Source organism: Equus asinus, chromosome 12, assembly GCF_041296235.1.
Source record: "Equus asinus isolate D_3611 breed Donkey chromosome 12, EquAss-T2T_v2, whole genome shotgun sequence".
NCBI classification, from domain to species: domain Eukaryota; kingdom Metazoa; phylum Chordata; class Mammalia; order Perissodactyla; family Equidae; genus Equus; species Equus asinus.
Window position 1 is genome coordinate 16171841 of NC_091801.1, and position 23782 is coordinate 16195622.

A 23782-nucleotide genomic window follows, 5' to 3' on the forward strand; every position below is an offset into this window, starting at 1 on the left:
TAAATGGAAGGAAAGCATCAAGAATAAATATAATCACTTCATTTTAACCACAAACTCACAACAAAAAATGGAATAAGTTGTGACAACAATAACTTAGAAGGGAAAGAGGAAGGGGATAGAACCTGCTTAGACTAAGGAAATAGGAGTCTATCAGAAAACAGACTATCTCATCTACAAGATATTTTATAGAAACCTCACAGTAACCACCAAACAAAAAATCAGAGGAGAGACACAAATGATATATAAAGAGAAAACCGAGAAAATCATCACAGAGAGCCACCAAACTGAACTGGCAGTCCAAAATACATGGGATGAGAAACAAGGGAAACACAGAACTGGAAAACAAGACATAAAGTGGTAGTACTAAGCCCTCATGTATCAATAATCACTCTAAATGTAAATGCATTAAATTCTCCAATCAAAAGACACAGAGTGGCTGGATGGATTAAAAAACAAGATCCAACAATATGCTGCCTCCGGGAAACACGTCTCAGCTCTAAAGACAAACACAGGTTTAGAGTGAAGAGCTGGAAGATCATACTCCAAGCTAACAGCAAACAAAAGAAAGCAAGTGTTGCCATATTTATATCAGACAAAGTAGACTTCAAGATAAAAAAGACAATGAGAGACAAAGAGGGGTAGTATATAATGATAAAAGAGACACTCCACCAAGAGCACATAACACTTATGAACATATATGCACCTAACACAGGAGCACCAAAGTACATAAAGCAACTATTAATTGACCTAAAAGGAGATATAAACAGCAACACAATAATAGCAGGGGACCTTAATACCCCACTTACAACAATAGATCATCCAGATCAGATAGATCATCCAGACTGAAAGTCAACAAGCAAATAGCAGAACTAAATGAAAAACTGGACTAGATGGACATATATATAATGCTCCATCCCACATCAGCAGATTACACATTCTTCTCAAGTGCACATGAAACATTCTCAAAGATAGACCATATGTTGAGAAACAAGGACATGAAATCATGTCAAGCATCTTTTCCTACCATAATGCTATGAAACTAGAAATCAACTACAAGAAAAAAACTGGGAAAGGGACAAAGATGTGGAGACCAAACAACGTATTACTGAACAACCAATGGATCATTGAAAAAATTAAAGGAGAAATCAGAATATGTCTGGCGACAACTGAAAATGAAAATACACCATACCGACTCACATGGGATGCAGTAAAAGCAGTCTTAAGAGGGACATTCATGGCAATACAGGCCCACCTTAACAAACAAGAAAAATCTCAAATAAGCAATCTTAAACTACACCTAACAGAGTGAGAAAAAGAAGAACAAATAAAGCCCAATGTCAGCAACAGGAGGGAAATAATAAAAATTAGAGCAGAAATAAATGAAATTGAAACAAAACAGTAGAAAGGATCACTGAAACCAATGAAACTAAGAGCTGGTTCTTTGAGAAGATAAACAAAATTAACAAACCCTTAGCCAGACTCACTAAGAAAAAAAGAGAGAAGGCTCGAATAAATAAAATTAGAAATGAAAGAGGAGAAATTACAATGGATACCACAGAATACAAAGGAAAAACTATATGCCAACAAATTGGACAATCCAGAAGAAATGGATAAATTCTTAAACTCATACAACCTCCCAAAATTGAACCAGGAAGAAATAGAGAATTTGAATAGACAATCAAAGTAAAGAGATTGAAACAGCCCAAAATAAAAGTCCAGGACCAAATGGCTTCTCTGGAGAATTCTACCAAACATTCAAAGAAGATTTAGTACCTATGTTTCTCAAACTATTCCAAAAAATTGAAGAAGATGGAGCACTTCCTAACACATTTTACGAGGCCAACATCACCCTGATCCCAAAGCAAGACAAGGACAACACAAAGAAGGAAAATTACAGGCCAATATTGCCGATGAACATAGATGTAAAAATTCTCAACAAAATATTGGTAAACTGAATATAGCAATACAGCAAAAGAATCATACACCACGATCAAGTGGGATTTATACCAGGGACACAGGAGTGGTTCAACATCCACAAATCAATCAATGTGATACACCACATTAACAAAATGAGCAATAAAAACCACATGATCATTTCAATAGATGCAGAGAAAGCATTTGACATGATCCAACATCTGTTTATGATAAAAACTCTCAATAAAATGGGTATAGCAGGAAAGCACCTCAACATAATAAAGTCTATATATGACAAACCCACAGCCAACATCACACTCAAGGTGGAAAAACTGAAAGCCATCCCTCTGAGAACAGGAGCAAGACAAGGGTATCCACTCTCACCTCTCTTATTCAACATAGTATTGGGGGGTTTGGCCAGAGCAATTAGGCAAGAAAAAGAAATAAAATGTATCCAAACTGGCAAAGAAGAAGTGAAACTCTTGCTGTTTGCAGATGACATGACTTTATATATAGAAAACCCTAAAGAATCCATCAGAAAACTATGAGAAATAATCAACAACTACAGCAAAGTAGCAGGGTACAAAATCCACCTAGAAAAATTAGTGGCATTTCCATATTCTAATAATGAACTAACAGAAAGAGAACTCAAGAATACAATCCCGTGTACAATCGCATCAAAAGGAATAAAATATCTAGGAACAAATTTAACCAAGGAGATGAAAGACCTATATAATGAAAACTACAAGACATGATTGAAAGAAATCGATGATAACATAAAGAAATGAAAAGATATTCCATGCACATGGATTGGAAGAGTAAACATAGTTAAAATGTCCATATTACCTAAAGCAATCTACAGATTCAATGCAATCCCAATCAGAATTCCAATGACATTCTTCACGGAAATAGAATAAAGAATCCTAAAATTCATATGAGGCAACAAAAGACCCCGAGTAGCTAAAGCAATCCTGAGAAAAAAGAACAAAGCTGGAGGCATCACAATCCCTGACTTCAAAATATACTACAAGGACACAGCAATCAAAACTGCATGGTACTGGTATAAAACAGGCAGGCAGATCAATGGAACAGAACGGAAAGCCCAGAAATAAAACCACACATCTATGGACAGCTAATCTTTGACAAAGGAGCCAAGAACACACCATGGAGAAAGGAAAGTGTCTTCACTAACTGGTGTTGGGAAAACCGGACAGCCACATGCAAAAGAAAGAAAGTAGACCATTATCTTTCACCATGCACAAAAATTAATTCTAAATAGATTAAAGACTTGAAGGTAAGACATGAAGCCATGAAACTCCTAGAAGAAAATATAGGCGGTACGCTCTTTGACATAGATCTTAGAAGGATCTTTTCGAATACCATGTCTACTTGGGCAAGGGAAGCAAGAAAAAATAAACAAATGGGGCTTCATCAGACTAAAGAGCTTCTGCAAGGCAAAGGAAACTGGGAACAAAACAAAAAGACAACCACCAACATTTGCAAATCGTGTATCCGACAAGGAGTTAATCTCCAAAGTATATAAAGAACTCATACAACTCACAACTAAGAAATAATCCGATCAGAAAATGAGCAGAGGATATGAACAGACATTTTTCCAAAGAAGATAGACAGATGGCCAACAGGCACATGAAAAGATGCTCGACATCACTGATCATCAGGGAAATACAAATCAAAACTACAATGAGATATCACCTTATACTTGTTGGAATGGGTATAATCACCAACACAAAAACCAACAAATGTTGGAGAGGCTGTGGAGAAAAGGGAATCCTCATACACTGCTGGTGGGAATGCAAACTTGTGCAGCCACTATGGAAAACAGCAAGGAGATTTCTCAAAAAATTAAAAATAGAAATACCATGTGACCCAGCCATCCCACTACTGGGTATTTATACAAAGAACTTGAAATCAATGATCCAAAGAGATTTATGCCCGCCTATGTTCATTGCAACATTATTCACAATAGTCAAGACGTGGAAGCAACTCAAGTGCCCAACGACTGATGAATGGATGAAGAAGATGTGATATATATATACAATGGAGTACTACTCAGCCATAATAGAAGATGAAATCGTCCCATTTGCAATACCATGGATGGACCTTGAGGCTATTATGTTAAACAAAATAAGCCAGACAGAGAAAGACGAACACAGTATGATTTCACTCAGATGTGGAAGATAAACAAATCCTTGGACAAAGTGAGCAGATTAGTGGTTACTAGAGGGGAAGGGGGTTGGGGGTGGGCATAAGGGGTAAAGGGGCACAGATATATGGTTACTGACAAATAATAATGTTTAACTGAAATTTCACAATGTTATAAACTATGATGAACTCAATAAAATTTTTTTAAAATGGCTATGCAGCTTTTCCAATTCCACATGTTAGTAAAGGCTGGAATATCTCCTTTGTTTTTTCATAATATCCTATTTCTTCTCTCATACTGATGGTCCTCGGAGGGCCTTAAAAAGGCTCAGACTTGATTCTTCACACAGTGGGCATGCTGTGCTAGCGATTACCTTTAATTTTCACTAGGGAGATGTGGAGAGGAGATGATAGAGCAAACAATACTGGCTCATGAAGCACTTTTTCTACTTTCTTCAATGTAGCAGGGACTTGCCAGCTCTCCGCACAGCTACATACTTAACAATAAAGAAGGAAGCGGAAAAACTAAATCCCAAGTTCATTATTTTAAGATCCTGTGGCAACGCTTGACAGGCAATGAGAATTTTGAATTTTATATATAAAATGTCTTTTTTTCAGAAGTATCAAATACAGCTAGAATGAGTGCTCTCTCCACTGTGTGAAAAATCTCCAAAATACTCAGAAAAAATCTGTCTTCATGATTTCTTTTCATCATTCCCTAAGGATATCTTTTTTCTCTCCTTTCAATAAGGGAATCTTAATAATGGCACAGATAGCACAGCAGGGTGCAGTCCACTTGTCACCCTGGGGCTCTGAAATCACATCATCCTTGACATAGTGATGTCTGTAAAAAAATCATTCAGTGTATGTAATTTACAAACAAAGGAGTGAAAAAATTTTCATGAGGCAAACCCAGTTTACCCTCGTGTGGCTCTAAGCATCCAGCTCTCCGAAAGCTGCATGAAGGGAGAGTCTAGACCAGAGAATAATCAGATTCTGGGCCCGTTGAATAATCGGAGCCTCCAAAAGGAGACTCTAAGTATTGGATTTTAGTGATTATTCATTTTTAGTTGTTAATATTTGCCAAATCATGGGTGGATAGGGGAAAATGTTGAAGGTAAGGCTAAACAAATCTAAAGGGAAATCAAATTAGCAAATCACGAGCTGGTTTAAAATAAGTTTTCACTATGTATGCCGATAATATACTCCCCAAGCACTTTCCCATTCATCGTCATCTGATTCTCTCAGCAACTGGTAGAAGTGTGCAAATGTACATTTCAGGTGTGCAAATGTAAGGTATCATTATTGCTATTCTTTGTGAGGCACGTATATATGTCTTACTCCTGACTAGCACCAACTTCCACAGGGTGGGCGTTGTGGTGAATGACTAGTTTCTTTATGTGCTTGGTACACTGACTGTGTGTGTGTGTGTGTGTGTGCGTGTGTGTGTTTAAGTGTATGGAATTACGGGCAGCCTAACATTATGGGAACTTATCTACTTTGTGCATTTTTGGATTAAAATTTCCAACAGTAATAACAATAGTTAACATGCATACAGCCCTTTACTAAGTGCTAGGCATTGTTCTGAGCCCGTCCTCCATACGGAATCACCTAACGTTGTAAACAGCTAAGCAAAGTCGGTGTTATTACTGGCCCCCATTTTTCAGATAAGGACACCGAGGCACAAAGAAAGTAAGTTTCACAGTTAAAAAATGGCATAGAAGAGATTCAAACCCAGGCAGCCTGGCTCCCAGATCTGTGCTCCTAATCACTATGCTACACTTCTCTCACGCGCCACTGTCAATTAGCAAAAGAGAGAATTTTCCACTTTAGGAGGACAAGATCACCTTTGCTGGTGATAACTCTTGAACTTCTCCCAAAGGCTCCCTAAGTTAGGAAAGGCTCTTTTTACATGACTCATTGCTGTGTACGTTTTTAGACATCCATGTAGGCCAATAGCTGAGGCGAGTTATTATCAGGTAGATGCATGCTCTTACTGTATACACGAGTCAGGGGGAAAAAAAAAATCAATGTTTTGATAGTCAGAATTATTGTCTGTCACATTGAGGAGTCGGTTGTCACTGGAATAGTTATTCATGCATACAGATACAAGTCACCCCCTCAAACTGTCTTAATAGTTCCATAACCTGAGAGAAAGCTCTTTAAACTAAGATGAACTTCCAGATGAGAAATGTAAATTACATTCCTCTCCTTTCACCCAGAAGGGACGTTTCAACACTTACAAACTACTAAGCTGATACTGTATCTGACATTTGAAAGAAATTCCTCTATAAATCAATGCTTCGGGGTGGAGAAAGCAACTAGAAAATTGACTATTTCCCTAGGAGAAAGGCAGTCTTCTGACAGCACTGACAGAGAGCAGAAGGATGTCACTTGTTGCATGTGGCCTCTGTCTGGTGGATGCAGATGACGGCAATTTCTCAACCCATTTCAGCGCACGACGGGAGCCGCTCAACAAGGTATTAAAAGCAATAGCACCCATCCTGGGTGAGTTAATCTTACACATCTTGTTTTCTAATCACAAAGATTATTTGGAGTCAATCCTTAGCTGAATTCAAACTCCAAGAATATAATACAGTACAGGGTATTTTTTTTCACTTCTCTTTTTAATGCTTCAGCCAGCAAAGATATTTCATTCTGAAGCTTTTCTTAAAATTGCACTGAATACATAGTTATAATCCGAGTGATTCTACGGCCTTCCTTCTTTGCAAAGCATTTTTGAATTTTTGCCAACCATCAAAAATACACATTGGGATTAGTTTACTGGCAGAGACATAAAACTACAAGAATAACGAGGGAGAAATAAGGTGCTGCGAATAGCACAGTCTGATGGGAACTGATGATTACCATGCAATTCCTTAGCCTTTTAATATCACAGCGATAGGAGCAGGTTGTGTTTGAGTGGCTCCAGACATCTGCTCCCTCCAAAAGGACTTTCACATTCTTTACCAACAGCCCAGTGAGGAAAGTGGGACAAGCGCATCCTAATTTTGTAGAAAGTTACACAGTCAAAAAAAATGTCTAAAACGAGAACCAACTCTCACTGCAGTGTTCTTTGGACAGGAGAATTTTGGGAATAGTTATATTATGGCACACTTATCACCAGGAGAGAGACTCAAAATATCTGCCCCCCTACAGCATGGGCACTGACTGCTCTGAATGCTGCTGGTCCTTCTCCCGCGGTCACTGTGCACTGACGGGCATCATCATGCCCGGCTCGACCCGATTCCTCTGAATATTGTCGGATGGATTTAACCTGCTGGGGCATTCTTACTTTACGTAATAAAGACATTTTATTTATTATCTTTTTAAATTTTTTTTCTTTTTGAGGAAGATTAGCCCTGAGCTAACATCTGCTGCTAATCCTCCTCTGTTTGCTGAGGAAGACTGGCCCTGAGCTCATATCCGTGCCCATCTTCCTCTACTTTATATGTGGGACGCCTACCACAGCATGGCTTGCCAATTGGTGCCATGTCTGCAACCGGGATCCGAACCAGCAAACCCCGGGCCGCTGAAGCAGAATGTGCACACTTAACAGCTGTGCCACCAGGCCGGCCCCTAATAAAGACATTTTAATGCAAAAAATGCATCAAATCTTTTTCTGGTAAAACTGCAAATGTAAATAATTTCAAAATTAATTTTATGGTGAATCCCATTGTAAGAAGCTATGCTTTGTTTTGCAAATAATGTATTTGCTTAAAGTAGCACGTACATTTTAGATGCTCTTGTCAACCGGCTATGGATAATGGCCTTAGACTTCTTTAAAGACTACTAGAAAACAAACAAAAGAAAATTAAACACTGTCTTGAAAACTTGGGAACTTCTGATGGTGCTGGCCATTTGTTTGGAAATATTTTGGTTACTTTTTTAGTTTTAAACCATTATTCTCTCTCAAAGGCCCTATAGACTAATTACTTTCCATTTAAAAATAAGCAAAGCAGGGCCTGGCCCAGTGTCTGAGTGGTTAAAGTTCTGCACACTCTGCTTTGGCAGCCCAGGTCACAGATTAGGATCCTGGACGCGGACCTACTCCACTCATCAGCCATGCTATGGAGGCATCCACATACAAAACAGAGGAAGACTGGCAATGGACGTTAGCTCAGGGTGAATCTTCCTCACAAAATAAAAAAAAAAAAAATTAGAAAATAAGGAAAGCAGAAATCACTGAAGTTCATGTCAGAATCTGCCAAAAAAGGACTCCAAAATGTGCCTCTTTCCATTTTGATGGCCACAATCCACAGCAGCTTTCAAACACGTTTGTTGCACATGCATCACGACTTACTCTATAGCCTAGATTACTACACAAGATTCCCTAGTAATTTGAGAGCAAAATCATAAAGTAAATACGAATTCCTACTGTAACCCAATCTTATTTTTACATTTTTGTATATTTCTACAAGAGAGAAGGACCTTGTCTTTGAATATACACATGCACCTGAAGACCAGTGGTTTACCAGAATTGAACATTGTTTGGCAAATTCTCAAACTGTAGCTGCCAAAGTAAAAAGCCTACAGTGTTCCAATTCTACTGTTATGAATACTTGTGCAGCAAAAATATCCTCAAAAAAAAAAGCCTCAGTCAATGACTTATTTGTTTTAAGCCTCATTAATGCAATAACAACAGAATCTTACTAACAGGATTTGACCCTATCACCTAATTATTCCACGGATGACTTCTTAGAAAATCTAACCTTCATTTGTAATTGTGATGCCCTCTTGTGAAATCTAAGCAGATGAATGAGGTTAAATTAGGACACCATTGAGCGAAGGGACCTAAAATTGAATATATCTGCCACCAGAGGCAATAGGAACTCAAGACCGCCACAGATGAAACGCATCCTCTGTAAGGAGAACTAATCAGTCCTAGAAATGCCCTAACATGGTACAAGGCAGTATTTCTCTCCAGGAAGTGCCAACTTTCTAGTGAGAAATATATTCCATCTTAACTTCAGGATGCTGTTCAAAATTATTCTACAAAAAGCACCAATTTAAAACATCTGGCCCAACACCCAGTGGTGCAGTTGCCTTCTGTTTCTTGAAATTCACTGTGTTCTTAGAATCTGGACAATTTTTCTGTCCTAAAATGTGGCTTAGCGATCTTGAACAAATGTTGTGGGTCTAGTGTGTGCCATTTTGGCACTGGAGGGAACGATCCTGCCCTTCTTATCTGTCTTTGAGATGTCTTGGGAGCTACCTTAATGTGAGTAGGGCCTTAGAGTCTTCCTAAGAAGCGTCACCACAGAGTAATCTCCTGTAACACTTATAGTCCCGGGCAAAGAACAAGACCGTTGTGTGTGACCTGATTTCATTTCAGTGACTGTCCCAGTAAAGAATGACATCATCCCTTCCTTTTTTCTAGGTCTCCACTTGTGTCCCTGTCCCCGAGCCCCATCCTCACCATAATTAAACGGCTCTCCTCCCCACTCTCCACTCCTCATCCCCAGGGGAACAGCGATTTTCCTCTTAACTTCCTGCCTGAATGGGTCATTATGGCAAGAGCAAAAGGTTTTCCTCCGGTCAGTCAACACCCCTGGAGTTTGCTTCCTCATCATGTTAGACAAGGCACTAGTCTGCTGGCAGTCAAAGCATGCTGAGAGGGCCATCTGTTGGGACAGGTCTCAGTCAGCTGAGAATGGAGTGGAGCCAGCTAAGGGCGGCACAGCCTGATGGGCACAACGGTTCTCATCCCATTGGAGTCTGGTATTTTCTTTAAATACAAACTCATTGGCTTTAACGAAGTACTGCCAAAACAGATCCATTTAAGTATGGACATACATGTGTGCATATTTGTATACTTGTACATAGCAATACTTGCTTTCTCGCTAAAAATTGTACTGAAGACTCACGTGTGAAAATATTTAGTTTCAGGGGGATGAAAGGATGATAGAGGAGAAGACTCTAGCATAAAAACTGGCATTAGAATGGAACCAAATACAGCGGCTGTGTGAAGGAAGGTATTGATTGTGTTTTTTGAGTGTTATCTTTTATATGGAAAAAGCAAAATCAACCGATATATCCTACATCCATGTAATGGAACATGATGCACTGATTTAAATTATGAACTATGAAAACAATGCAGAAACCGTAAATTGTTTTGATATAAAGGTAATGGAAAAAATCAGAATAAAATTGTGCATTCTCCATGTTTTCAATTATGTAAAATATTAGGTAGTGCCATATGAAATTGCTACTTTTGTAGGTCAAAAATAGTCAAATGGGAGCAATTTTCCATGATTCCACATGGCATAAATTCATACAGAAAAGACTTAACATCTTAGGTTAAGTGTGTGTTCTTTTTAACTCAAAAAAATTCATAATAGGTAGCTATTATATTGTTTTTACAACAAATACATTATTTTAACTGACATTAGGATTCTCTGTGATAAACTGCCCCTTTAATGAGAAATGTTAAGGGTAAGAGTGATCACAAAGGAGAAGAGTCTGCTTTTTAGCAACCCCAAATTCAAATCTTTATATTCCGTAGCAAGCTTTAAATGCTTATTGGAAACCAAGATGAGAATAATTTTAGCGGTGTTTAGGGTCCACATCTGAAATTGATGGCTTGAAAAGATGTAGTTTACTATTACAGTCTAGGGACAATTTTCAGAAATCACTTAAAATTAAATTAACGTGTCGAACATAACTTAAATAATTAAAGTAACATATAAAAAACTAAAGTGCCAGGAGGCACAGCTAGTGAATGCTTATGATAAAATTTTCCATCCCAAACAGGCAGCAACAGGGCTACGAAAGGTCTTACTTTCCTTACAAACAACATAGTCGCTGTTCTAAGTTATCCCATCTGTGTGCACCAAACCTTGTCTGACAGCGCAGTTTTGGAGTCCAGAAGGTACAATAGCGGCCATTCAGATTTTGGCAGGTGTATCTCAAGCTGAAAACCAGGCTGCACAAAAATAACAGCCTGTTCCACAGGTGTGAACATTTTTGACAAGAACATTCAAAATCTCCCTCAAGCTGTGAAATTTAATTGTCCTTTTGGTGTCTTATTATATGTGAATACAACCTATCTGTCCTTGGAACAGGAAAGAATCTTCTGGCAACCAGATAGTCAGGAGACACTTGGGCAGTTTCTGAGATTTGCTTATAACATCTCCTGGTTCTGTTTCTTGCATTATGTATTTTGGAGGTGATGCCAAGCTCAATGAACTGCATGTAAACAGTTCTTAAAGCTGGAAAAATATTAAATGAGAGAACTTTATACCCAGATGTCATGAGCAGAGAGGCAATCAAAAATACACAGGGCAGCACTTTGAAACCCCAAGGCCCATTAGAGCGGTCCTTATTTTATAAACCTCACTCTCTGAGCACACACAGAAAGGACTAATTTCTTTCTATAAAATTTACCAGATGGGAAGATCGTGGATATATGAATACAGATGTAGTGGTGGGAAGTGACTCAGCTACCTATCGCATCCAGCTCAAATGATGGATAAGGAGGGGCAGAGATCGCTGAAGGTGTCAGCTGGTCAGACTGAATTTGAATTTTCCAGTCCAAAGATGGAAAAAGCAGACTGAAGCCTGCTGACGCAGGGGGTCCACAGATTTTTAAGAAATAAGTATCACGCATGTTAAATTTGAGGAAATGATTCTAACCTGATCCAATGTTAAACACTTTCTATTTTCTCATAATAAGGATATGCTGAGAAATGAAAAGGATATAATGCTTAAAGTGGTGAAATTACCCATTAAAAGGAGACAAGTGTAAAATGAAAGATTACTGGCCAGATAATAAACAACATGGCATCCCAGAAAAGTGGCCTCTTCATAGAGCAAAAGAAACGAAGACAGATGTTTTGAGAAATCAGGAGCCTCAGTCATCTCTTGAGAAGATAAAAAGTGACCTCTGGTGTTAAGGGTTTTCCAGCCTCTTCTACAGTTAATACACATATATATATATATATATATTTTTTTGGTGAGGAAGATTGGCCCTGAGCTAAGAGCTATTGCCAATCTTCTTCTTTTTGCTTGAGGAACATTGTCACTGAGCTAACATCTGTGCCAATCTTCCTCTGTTTTATGTGAGATGCTGCCACAACGTGGCTTGATGACTGGTGTTAGGTCTGCACCCAGGATCCAAACCTGCAAACCCTGGGCTGCTGAAGTGGAGTGCGCAAACTTAACCACTATGCCACCAGGTCAGCCCCTAGAGTTAATTTTGAATGGTGTGATACTGAAGCCCAACCTCTTTCTTTCCTATAGGAAAAGTGATGCAAGGGCTGGAGGTTCACAAAGATAAGGTTTGGCAAACTGACTCAAGAAGATGAAGAATTCTTAAGAAGTCACAGTTCCAGTGTGTACCGAACTTATTCTTAAAGAGATAACTTTTTTAGTTTCTGTTTTGGAATATTTTCCTTTCCTGTTTGGAGTTTTGAAATCAGGAGATCTAAACCTCAATTTTTCTTCTCTTAGTGTTGATTTAGCTTATGCATAACCAGCATCCAACACATTACTGGTGATACCCGAGACCACCTGCAGACAAAGCTCTGAGAATTATAGAAAGACTGCCAACGCTCATGATTTTATGTCGATCCCAGTTTCCCATACACTTCCAGCCATTTCCCTTCGTTGCTTGCCATTGGTAGTATGAAGACAAAATACTGAATTCTGTAAGTATTCGAAAGAGAAGCTGGACAAATCAGTCCTCAAAAGATGAACCTGAAATTCAGGACAGCCTTGAAGATTTTGTTCCGTTTTGTTTCTGTGAGGTTCATGAGCTGTGTGGTGATTACAGGACTTCTTCCAAGCCAACGTGGGCCAACACAAAGCTTAGAAGGAAAATCAAGCAAAGGGCAATGATTTTGAAGAGCTGCAACTTGAAACCAAGGGGAACTCAACAGTTTCCAATGCTTTAGTTCTGGATGGGGATGGAAGGGAACAATTTTCAATATTGACATTTGAGAAAGGCTCACGGGGGTGGGAGCTCATATAAATCAACACTCCTAAGAATGTTTCTGTAACCAATGTTGTATTGCTGAGGTGGGTCTCCGAACTCTCCCCGGCCCCACAACAGTCTTGCCACTGGTATTTATCTGTCCAAGGCAAGAAACTGTGAAGGCAAGCTGCGAACGAGAGGGGTGACATCTGTACAGTTTTCACTCCCGAGAATGTGGATGACTGAGCGCAACTGGTCTGCCATTCACTGTCCCTCTAATTCTGAACAGCTCATGACATATTGATAAAGTTACCTGATTCTTCAAATACCCATTTTTCAGAAGGTTCTTTTGTCATTCTGGGAGACTATTTTCATGAAATGGCTCTGTCACATTCAAGACCCCTGTAGCTCTCTCAGCCAAGAAGGATGAGAGTGCTACAGGACTATTGATGACTCAGTTTCTTACAATTCCCCATCTGTGCAATGTCCCCCTCTCCAAGTGTCATGGAGTGCTCAGGTTTAATTAGTGCCTTGGTTTAATTAACCAAGAGATAAATATTTGATATGAGTACCTTTGAAGATTTCTTGCAATTACTCTGTCTTGGAGAACCTGCGTGTCATTTGCCAAATTCACATTCTTCAGAGGATGCTGGCTAGCTGTCAGTGTCTACAATGGAGGAAAGCATAAGCGTCCTCAGTTGCGTTTTATCAGTGATTTATCTTTCAGACGCTGCCCTTTCACAGTTCAAAGGAGGACATCATTAGGAATAATATTCTCCAAATTTCACCCAGACTGATTTTCTTACAATCACTCGCAAGAGACTTTGAAGTATTGTGGGTAATGCGCTCCTTTTGTACAAGTTTCCATTAGACTCTCTCTTCATCAAGGGAAAGACTTTCCATTAGATTCATTTCATATTATTCTTTGACTGGCTATCATAAAATCACTAAAGAAGAGTTTCTTTGTCAAAGTTTACAAAGTATTCCAAGTTTAAAAGTTGAGTGATGTCTAATTTCAGGTTATGAGACCTATTTTAAAGGAAAAGGTGCTGATTCATAAAATGTTCTGAAGGTGCTGCCAGCTATTATCCGATGAGTAGCAAAGTAAGCACTTTCAAGTGGTTAAGTTTGTTTCTATTCTGCATTTACAACAGTTGAAAAATAAGTGACTAAAATCAACTTAGATACTTTGAATAAGAGGAAACACCCATTTTAATGCATTAAGTATCTTTTGAAGCAATCTTGCTGCCATGAATAGCACAGCATATTTTAACATATACATATTACATATAAATGTGGATATGATATGTAAGATAGGAGAGGAAATGTAAGAGATATATATATATATTATAAGGAAATATAAGATATATGAAATATAAGAATAGGAAAATGACACACACTATTTAGCAACTCAAATTCCCTTTATATGTAAAAAACATTTCTCTTGCCGTGTAAATATTAAAGCATTTCATTTGGAGCTTTCTTAGCTCTTCACTGGTGAATACAACTGTATGTTGGTATACATAGAGGGGAAGCTCAAAGGCAATGGGTGTAGATTAATTCGCTCAATACAACAGACCTCGAATCTCTCCTTGTTCTGAATTGGCCCTGGTGATTCCGGGTAAACGTGGGCAGTCCCTGGCCCTTTTCTCTGTTCGGAAAACTTCCCTCTTGCAGCGAGCTTGCTGCAGCCCGGCCTCGCTGGAGCTGGCCACCTTGGAACTGGCCTGTTGCTGCAAGACTTTCCTCCCACACCACCCTTATCATGGCTCTTGCCATTCCCAACAGGAGCTCAGCTCCTCCACCCCTTTCGGCCGCCCTCTGTCATCTGGCACACCCAGCCCAGTCAGCCTTTGGCCACTGCCCTGTGCTTCCATCCTGGGAGTTGGTGAGTTTTTACATTCTCTGTTTCCATGTCTCTGAGAGCATTATGAATTATATAAGCATCATGCAGATGTCCACTTCTTCAATGTGTTCCGAGAGGACATATAAATGTTTACGTTTAGGATTAGGCACGGTACCTCGTGATCTCCTGAAGAAAAGTTAACGTTTGAACGTGACGCTGTAAGTATCTGGTTGTGGTCATGCTGGCATAGCCTAATGTCAAAATAGCAACACCCTTTCTGCAATTATTGTGAATCTACTACTGGGAGCAGCAGACCCTGGAATTCGATGCCTGAATTCCAGGCGACAGTTTTCATTGGCTAGGTGACCTTGAGTGAGTTACTTAATTTCTCTATGCCTCAGTATCCTCCTCTGAAAAATGAGGATTAAACATAGTATCTGCCTCATAGGGTTGACATGAGGATTACATGTGAGCATCCATGTAAAAAATTTAGAAGAGAATGTGGCACATTACAAGCGTTCAATAAACACTGGCAACCATTATCACTTGTGTTGAATCTTTTTTAGCTGGTAATAAAGATACCACTTCCCTTGCTGGGGTAACTTGCAATCAGAAGACATTTTCATGGAATAAGACCAGAGCTTTCATAAAGTTTATCAACGAAGACTTTGATTTGTCATCATTAAAACAATAATGTGTGGGAGAATAATATAATAATTTAATTGCCATAGGCTATTAAAGAGAGAACAGAAGCAGCCTAAATACTCGCTTGATATGTGCATGCACGTGAGTCAACCATTTCCTGCTGTGCTGTCTGAAGTTTTATTTGCCAGAACAGAGTAAGGCCACAGGATGACTGAGCCACCACAGTGCTCAGTTCCATGGTCAACACCCCAGTGGGATCCTTTCTTCCTTTACATGTGCTAACTTGCAACAATTCATTATAAATAGGCATAGTACTGAATATGCCATAGATATTTTTTATTAAAATGTTTCTTTCCTACTTTTTTTTTTTACAATTTCATTAATGAACACTTGGTTAAAGTGAATTGATTCTTTAGTTTCAGCAAAACAGTATGATCTGGCAAACAGAATTAATATTATTAATTTTAAACTAATATTTCCAGTCTAATCTATAGAATATTATTGGTTTTGTTTATATTTAATTAGCAACTTACTGTGGATTTTCAATGATATAAATATAACTTTATTATTGTGGATTTATAGTTATATAAATATAATTAAATTAATTTGTAACCAGTTTTTCGGGGGGTGCTTATTTCAGTAACATTTTAGTAGATAATAATGTAAATCCATACTGGGGATCCACAGTCCATTACTTAGCTTGACAAATGCTTCTGGGCAGCCCCCATCAGCCTGATCTCCTCAGGGTCCTACCCATGAGACCCTCTCCATGCTTCCATTTCTACTAGAAAAATCCACCTTTCTTCCCTCCACATATTAAAATTCTAAGCACCCCTCTGGGATCAGCTGAAATTCCATTTCCTGACAACCTCAATTTTCATTGATATCTCTCAGCAGAACTCCTACAACACTTAAAATCTGTGCCACACAATGTAGCATCTAGTTATATAGTCTCCACTGTTGCTGCTGCCGCCTACATGGGTGATGGTCTCGTCTCTCCAGCCAGGTTTTAAGATTCCTAAGTGTGAGGATTGTATCTCAAGCTTGGTCTACATTTTATATGCTAATCATAACGCGGTCCTTGGTAACTACCATGCACTAGTTGAGCATTGCTGTATAGTCAGGATCTGAGTCACATATTGATCTTTGATTTGTTGTGGAGTTCATTCAAGTTTCGGTCAAAAACATCTAATCTGAGACCCTGAACAATTCCTGAAGAAAGAACAAATTGTCAGCCCACAGTCCTGAAGTTGGGCCACACAAACATGCATGGAGCAGCGAAGCATTGGCCTAGCCCTGGTCATTTTGACCTCTTCTTTTCTTAAGCCAGACTTATGATACGTCTTTTTCTTAAGTCAGATCTATGCAGCGACTCAGCATAAGACTGAGTTGCGTGTGTGTGTGTGTGTGTACAGAGAGAGAGCTCATGAGTCTCAGTTTCTCTGTCTTAAAATAAAAGGATAAGATTGGAAGACTTCCAAAATCTCTTCCTGTTTTAAAATTCTACAACATGTTGGCATGTATGCCCATTAATTTGACATGAACATCCACAAATAGGTGTGGGTGTGCACCAGAATTTCACCTGCTGATAATAAGTTGGGAGGTTAAGCCTGATGGTTTAAGAGCTGTACTTGAAAAGTTTGGTTTGGCTCCTCTCTCCATACCAGTGTGTTATTGCACTTAGCACTTACGAATCCACGCTATAAAGTAAGTAGATGATTGAGCTGAACTCTCTTGGCTCTCTCAGTTGTTCAGAAACTGAGCTGCATTTCCTGGCTCTCAAGTTTCGTAAACTCATCAGATTTTGCTACAGAGAAATGCCATTAAAATAACAGTCCTCAGTGGAAAACACTAACACCATTCATAGTTAGTGAAATGCTGAACCAGTAACTGATATTTTTAAACCATGAATTGGAGGCATTTTTCTATACTGTACACATATAGACATATACCCATTTAGATAGATGTGTAAGGGAAATGTTTATTTTTCTTAGGCAGTTGTCCTTCGATCATCTCCTGAAAGTGGCCTCAGTCCTGTTGCTGATGTGCATTCTGTCGCCGCTCCCTTCACCTTGGAAAGCGATAACTGGTTCCAAACTGCTTTCCCTAAGGAGTCGTTGGAAGGTCCAAAATATCCTCATTAGAAAACTTGTGCTGAAGCACACAAATCTTGCCATTGTAGATGGTGCACGCATGTGGGACTATTACTTCATGCACAATGACATGAGACCAGAAAACATGTGAACAGGAAGCCAAACCCAAGAGAGAGTTGGGGAACTTCCAGCTTTCTGTGGAGTACAGAAACGAAACAAAATTCAACAATATTCTGGACTCAGGTGTTTGGGAGACTGCACAGCTGCACGCTATCCACTCTTCAAACACTGCGTAGGAGAGCACAGTGGCTCAGGCAGCACCCAGCCTGGAGTAAATCATTATGTCAGCAAAGCCAAAAAGATTGTGAAGTTGTAGCACTTGCTTATGCAGCCAAGACTTTAAATGGCTTGAGTAACCTACAAGCGGAATGGCCAGCACCATATATGGAAGTTCAGTATATTCTTCATCCTTTAATTGTGCTAATGGGAATTCCCCCAAATATATCTTGCTCCTTCTTTAAATCATAAACTTTCCCATGATGCAAGCTCATCTTATTCTAAAGTATATATCTGGGGATTATTTTGTATAACTGAGATAGTAACTATTCCTTTTTGGGACTCCTCATTTTTCTTTTTTTTTATGGCGGAAGCATTTTAGCAAAAATAGAAAGCTTTTTCATCATTTCAAAAGCCAAAGATAATTTCTGAAGTTTGGGGAATTTTGAAGTAAGCCATCAGAAGCCAGATGGAATTCAGATTATAACCAAATACTATCTTTCTGATGAGTGATAAAACTCTTTATATTTAGAGGTGGAAAAAAGCTTCTTAAATCTGTTTTTAAATGCGTTGATACAGTTTACAAACCAGAAAGAAATATTAAACCACTTCGTGAGACTAGCCATGAAGTCTGCGGCCAGGCCCCTTTTGTAAGAAGTGGTATTTGCTCTGAAGTGCTCAGGTGGGGCAAGAGCTCAGAAATCCAGGAAATCCGATCGAAGCTTTGCCATAGAAGATTACGTGCTGAGTGTAGAAAGGGTGAACGGGTATAAGAAACCTAAGGTTATCAAGTAATCAGACCTCAAAGACTTAAAACGTCACAGCTTCCTGTCTGCCAATCAGATTGTTTTCTATTCATTCTAAATCTTAAAATTCCTCTGGTTGTCATCTTTCAAAACTTTAAAAATGCTACTCACCTCTCCTTTCCAATTACACACCATTCAAACATATGGGAAGAACTCCTCGCTCACACTGAAAGGAGGAAATAGTTGTAGGCTAAGTAATGGCTGGGTAGGAAATAACCTCCTTTGCTTTCGTCTTAGAAATGACCTCCTTTAACTCTAGTCTCTGAGGGGTCCCCCAATTCAAGGGAAGGCAAAAAGTCCTAAGGAAAGGGCTGCTTCTTGCTGAAGAGTATAAATTCTTTATGAATCTGTGTTCTTTATTAATAAGCATTCTACTAGCCCACAGATCTTTTTTCTAGTCTCTGCTCATTTCTGAAGGCTCAGAGGAAGCACGAATTTCTCTTTTTGAGGGTATACACAGTAATTGGCAAGACTGCCCTAGACATGGCCTTCCTGTTGAAAAGTTAATGGGAAAACAATCCACTCAACAGCAGAAGATGCGGATGAAGGCTCAGGGCCCAGTGAGCCCAGATCCTAGCATTTCTTAGAGGCACTGAGCATAACAGGGAGAGGCCAGTCTCTATGTTTCTCCTCAATGTTTCCAAGAAAAATCTGGCAATTTTATACTTTCTAAAAATCTATTTTTATTTTTACTTAATGCTGCAGTCTAACCTCTTACTGACATCACAACCCAACATTGCCCTAACTAACTCAATCTTCTATAAACTTGTACCTTTCTTGTTTTATGGTATTCCATAAATTTCTCAATTCCGAAATTCCAGTTGCTCAAGCCTAAAACAAATATGATAGACATTTCCTTTTCTTTCATTCCCTTCATTCACCCCAAGTTGAGAATGTTCCACGGTCTAAATATCTCTGGAATCCATGCCCTATTGTCCACCTACACGACTCAGGCCCTCAGCATTGTCTACTACAACTTGTATACTATGCGAGTCTTTTAATTGGCCTCCCAGTGTATAGTATTGTCATCCCTTAGGCCTTTGCCCAAACCATACTCCATACCAGATAGTAGATGATCTGTATAAAATCTTCCTAAAACATAAACCACATCTACTCTATGCCTTCTCAATCCCAAGCAAAGTCCTTCCTTGTCTCTCCATTGATTAAAGAGTAATCCTGAAAGTGCCAGACCTGGTGAGTTAAGGAGCTTGTGCTACCTGCTTCCATGATGGAAATGGAGTTTGCTACAAACAAACAAAGTCTACTGAACCAAACAATGTCTTAGTGATGTAATTGACTTACACTTCAGTCCAAGCTTCCATATTGATGTGAACCTATAAAATAAACTTTTTTCGGATCTTGAGCTGGTCCATGCACCCGTTTGAGTTTCACTAGAGTAACAGATCCAAATGTCTCAGCAGAAGCACCAGAATACCTGTGATTGGGCCCCTGACTAAATGTCTAGCCTCCCTAGATTCAACACTCTAGCACCAGTTGAAACCAGTTCCCATCCCCAGAATTTCTCACATTTTCTCTCTCCAATGCTCTTTCCCTCTGGAATGTCCTCCCACACCTCCTGCTGATCCTTTAAAAGGCACACAATCAACACCCTTTCTGTGACAGTTCCTTTGACTTTCCCTAGGAGAGGATCACCCTGGCCTCCATTCTGTCACTTCTGTTTTTGCACGTACACTGTTAAGAAAATTATCTGCTGTTTTGGTCTGTTTCCTTAGAGTGTGAACTCTTCTAAGGCACGATAATAATCTTATTCATCTTTGTATCACTAGTGCTTAGCATAGTATGCAATACATAGTAGATGCTCAATAAATGAACAGAACCAAAGATGAAAAAAACCAGAGAGAAATGGAAAAGCCCTAAAATTGACTGGAACATTGCTATTTTCAGACGTTGTGCCAGACATTTTACATATATTATTTCCTTTTAGTCCTTTCAACAATACTCTCCTTGGGGTAAGAAGTATTGGTCTTATTTTACAGATGTGAAACCAGAGGCTAAAAATCTTAAAGAACTTGCTGCTGGTCATATGACCAGGTAATGGTAAAACCCAGCCTCAGAATTTTCTACTGTGATTGAGTAGGCCTTTGAGGCTAATGTTGAGATTATGTGGCTGATCTTTGTAATCGAATTAGCTAGAGTATAGAATTTAGTGTTGACAGATCATTTTTAAATTTAGGGGTAAAAACAGCTAGAATCCGGTCTCATTTTCAACTTTAATTATGGCCTTAGAATTCCTTAGAAGCCACAGAGAATTTTAAGTAGAAATGTCATTTAAAGGAAATCTTAAAAATAGACAGAATTTTATAATGTTTTCCATGTTTATTGAATAAATAATGAACAAATAGCTCTACTGCATTCTGAAATTTGATATGAAATCTTTTCACTTGGGTCATTTTGGATGTTACACTATCATGTAAAATACTGAACACTAGATAGATATAACAAATGTAAGAGTGCAGGATAATTAAATATATGTATTTACATATTGTACATATTTAAATACATATATTTAATTATCCTAAACTCTTCCATATATGTATGTATATACACACACACAGGTATACATACACACTGTACATGGTTTTCACATCTGTTTATCTAAAGATAAAAACAACCAAGCTCAGTGCGTTAATCAGAGCACCTAACGGCATTAAATGTAAGAGGGCTTTCTTTTCTACACTATTGTCAATTTATATTTCTTAGTTTCCGTACTTGAAATAAAGACAGCAATTTTCTACATCTCGTAGTGCATCAAGTTATAACCATGGTTTTATAAATGCAAATTGTACAACTACCCAAAATAGAACTTTATATTGGTGGCTTATTCAATTAGTAAATCCTACTTTCCACGTGTTCAGCAATTGTATCTTTCTTAGTGTTATTCTAGAGTTTTAAATTCACCTTTCTTGAAAGACAATTTCTCAAAGCAACGAGCATCATCGCTGAGAAAAATACTGCTAACTCAGCATTCTTTACACAAACGTTGTTTAATAACAGAGCTTTGGGTTTCGCCTGTGCTTAAGAAGTTAGTGTCCATGTTCCTTTAACATTTACACTCTTCAGCTGCGCAGTGAAAAACTTACAATTCACATATCCACTATAGTTACCGGATTTTGCAGAGTTTACAGAAGCCAGCGCAAGTTTCAAGCCTGCACTGAAAGATGGGATTTATTTCATAGTGTGAAAAGAAACTTCCAACAATTACATTTGCCTGAAATTATGAGCACGGGAAGCAGAGAAATTGAAGACCAAAGTTGTGGCATCAGTTTCTCACTGCCTGACAAGCCAGGTGAATAACCAGGGCTCCACTCCGGGTGAGCCATGTGTGTGTGGGTGTACAACAAACAGTCAGACAGGACTAGGATGCAGTGAAAGTGGCCCATTTCGGCACCTCTCCTGGGTGCTATTTTGCCAAGTGAATTATCAACAGAAACCTCTTTCCTCTCCTATTATTTTTAGGAGGGACCCAATTGGGTGGAGGACTTTGGCCAGAAACACACTTTCCATCACCTAAGACTCTGAATGAGGGAAACGATTCTAATGAATAACTAATATGAAACGGACAAGGGCAGTAAGGAAAGTTTGCTTCCTTCCTTTTTAAAGCAAAAGCAGAGCATCGTACTTACAAAAGCCGCCTTCGAAATCTTCTCTAGACAACAAGCTCTGGGAACTGGGAGCGTGTAGAGGAGCAGAGATAAGGTGGCAGCGGGACTTCCTTCCTCCTCCTGAGGGCGAGAGTCATTGTTCCTTATCTCCGCTGACCTCCGAGACGCGGGGGGCCAGGAAGGCCTGGCCTCTGACCCTCCCTGCCCTCCCTCTGGCCTCCGCGCCTCGGCTTGGGGTTTCCTATGTGCCGCTAAAGCCGCCCGGCCCGCCACCGCCACCGGCCCCGAAGATGCATTAGGGACTGTCTGCGAAGTGCTTGCAAGATGAAGCGGGTTATATAAGCCCGCGTATTATTATCATCACACACCCCCGTAGAACCAGGGCTGCCAGACAAACAAAAGGCAGTTCCAAGAAGAGGAGGAGCAGAGGCAGAAGTTACACCGGGGGTGAATTTCGGGACACTGCTGAACTGACTGGAAAAAAAGGCAACTCAATATGTGCATGCAAACCTCGGCAAACAAACAGTGCGCTGCAGCTGGCCGGCCGGCGAGGGGAAGGCTGGGTGGGTGAGAGGGAGGCGGGGGCAGGACCGGCTGGAGGGCAGTCCGGGTTTCCAGGCCTGCGGCTCCAGCTCCCCCCTCCCCGAGCGCCCGGCACAGTAGCTGCCTGTGGCAGGATGGAGTGGATGAGGAAGATGTGGTATTTGGAAAGGCAGGCGTTCCAGAGACCAAGTGCTCAGTAAACACTGATGTTTCTGCGACTCGGACCAGGTGCTTCTCCTGCTTCTCTTTATTCCTGGTCTCTTGTTTTCCTAAGGATGATTTGCAGGGAGTTCCCTGTGCCAGGGCCGAACCCTCTATTTTAATCCTCTATTTTAAATCTCGCTGCTCTTTTCTCTGTGGGAGCCACGGACCGAGCCGGAGGGTTCTTTCCCAGAGATTGGGGTGGAGAAAGTTCTGATTCACCCTGAGCACGAAACCCGCTGCTGCCCTCCCTCCCGCACTTGCTACCTCCTATTTTCTTTAGGTGATTATTATCCTGCCCCGCTCCCGAAATGGCTCCCCAACATGTCAGGGCCTTCCTCATCCTGGCATTCGAAGCTTCCATGTGTCTCCACACTCATTTCCCGCCTCCCATCTGGCCCTCACCTCACCTACCTACCACATTAGAATATGAATCACTCTCTAAAGTTGGCCTTTCAGTTCCCTCACTTCCTCTCCTTACTCACATCCTCCTCCTCCCCCTGGAATGTCCACACTTCCGTTCCCTTCAAAGTTCAGTTCAGATCCCATCTTCCCGACAAGCCTTCCCAAATTTCCCCCTTTCTCCCTATTGACTTGGCTTCTCTGTTGGAATTCATGTGTTATCTGGCTTCCTGGGTTTGGGACCTTGTGTGGTTCTCTGGGGTGGCCTGGGACCAGGGGCCTGGGTGAAGCAGCTGCTGAATGAGTGTTGGCCGATCTTACCTGGGTCATCAGTCTTGGAGTGAAAGGGCCTGTGG

At 39.9% G+C, this 23782-nt stretch overlaps 1 protein-coding gene across 15 annotated transcripts in view; it reads right to left on the reverse strand.

Moving 5' to 3' along the window:
- SULF1 (sulfatase 1) overlaps nt 1–23782 on the reverse strand; it is a 176255-nt gene that overhangs the window by 128387 nt on the left and 24086 nt on the right. For 6 of the 15 annotated variants that reach the window (XM_070481107.1, XM_070481122.1, XM_070481119.1 and 3 more), the window contains one exon: nt 22302–22400. The exons of 3 other annotated variants lie outside the window; for them this stretch is intronic. The gene's annotated coding sequence lies outside the window, so the exon portion shown is untranslated. Of the gene's footprint in view, nt 1–13563; nt 13659–22301; nt 22774–23782 lie in introns of those variants that run through there. 6 more of the 15 variants (XM_070481111.1, XM_070481113.1, XM_070481123.1 and 3 more) reach the window with 4 other exon arrangements.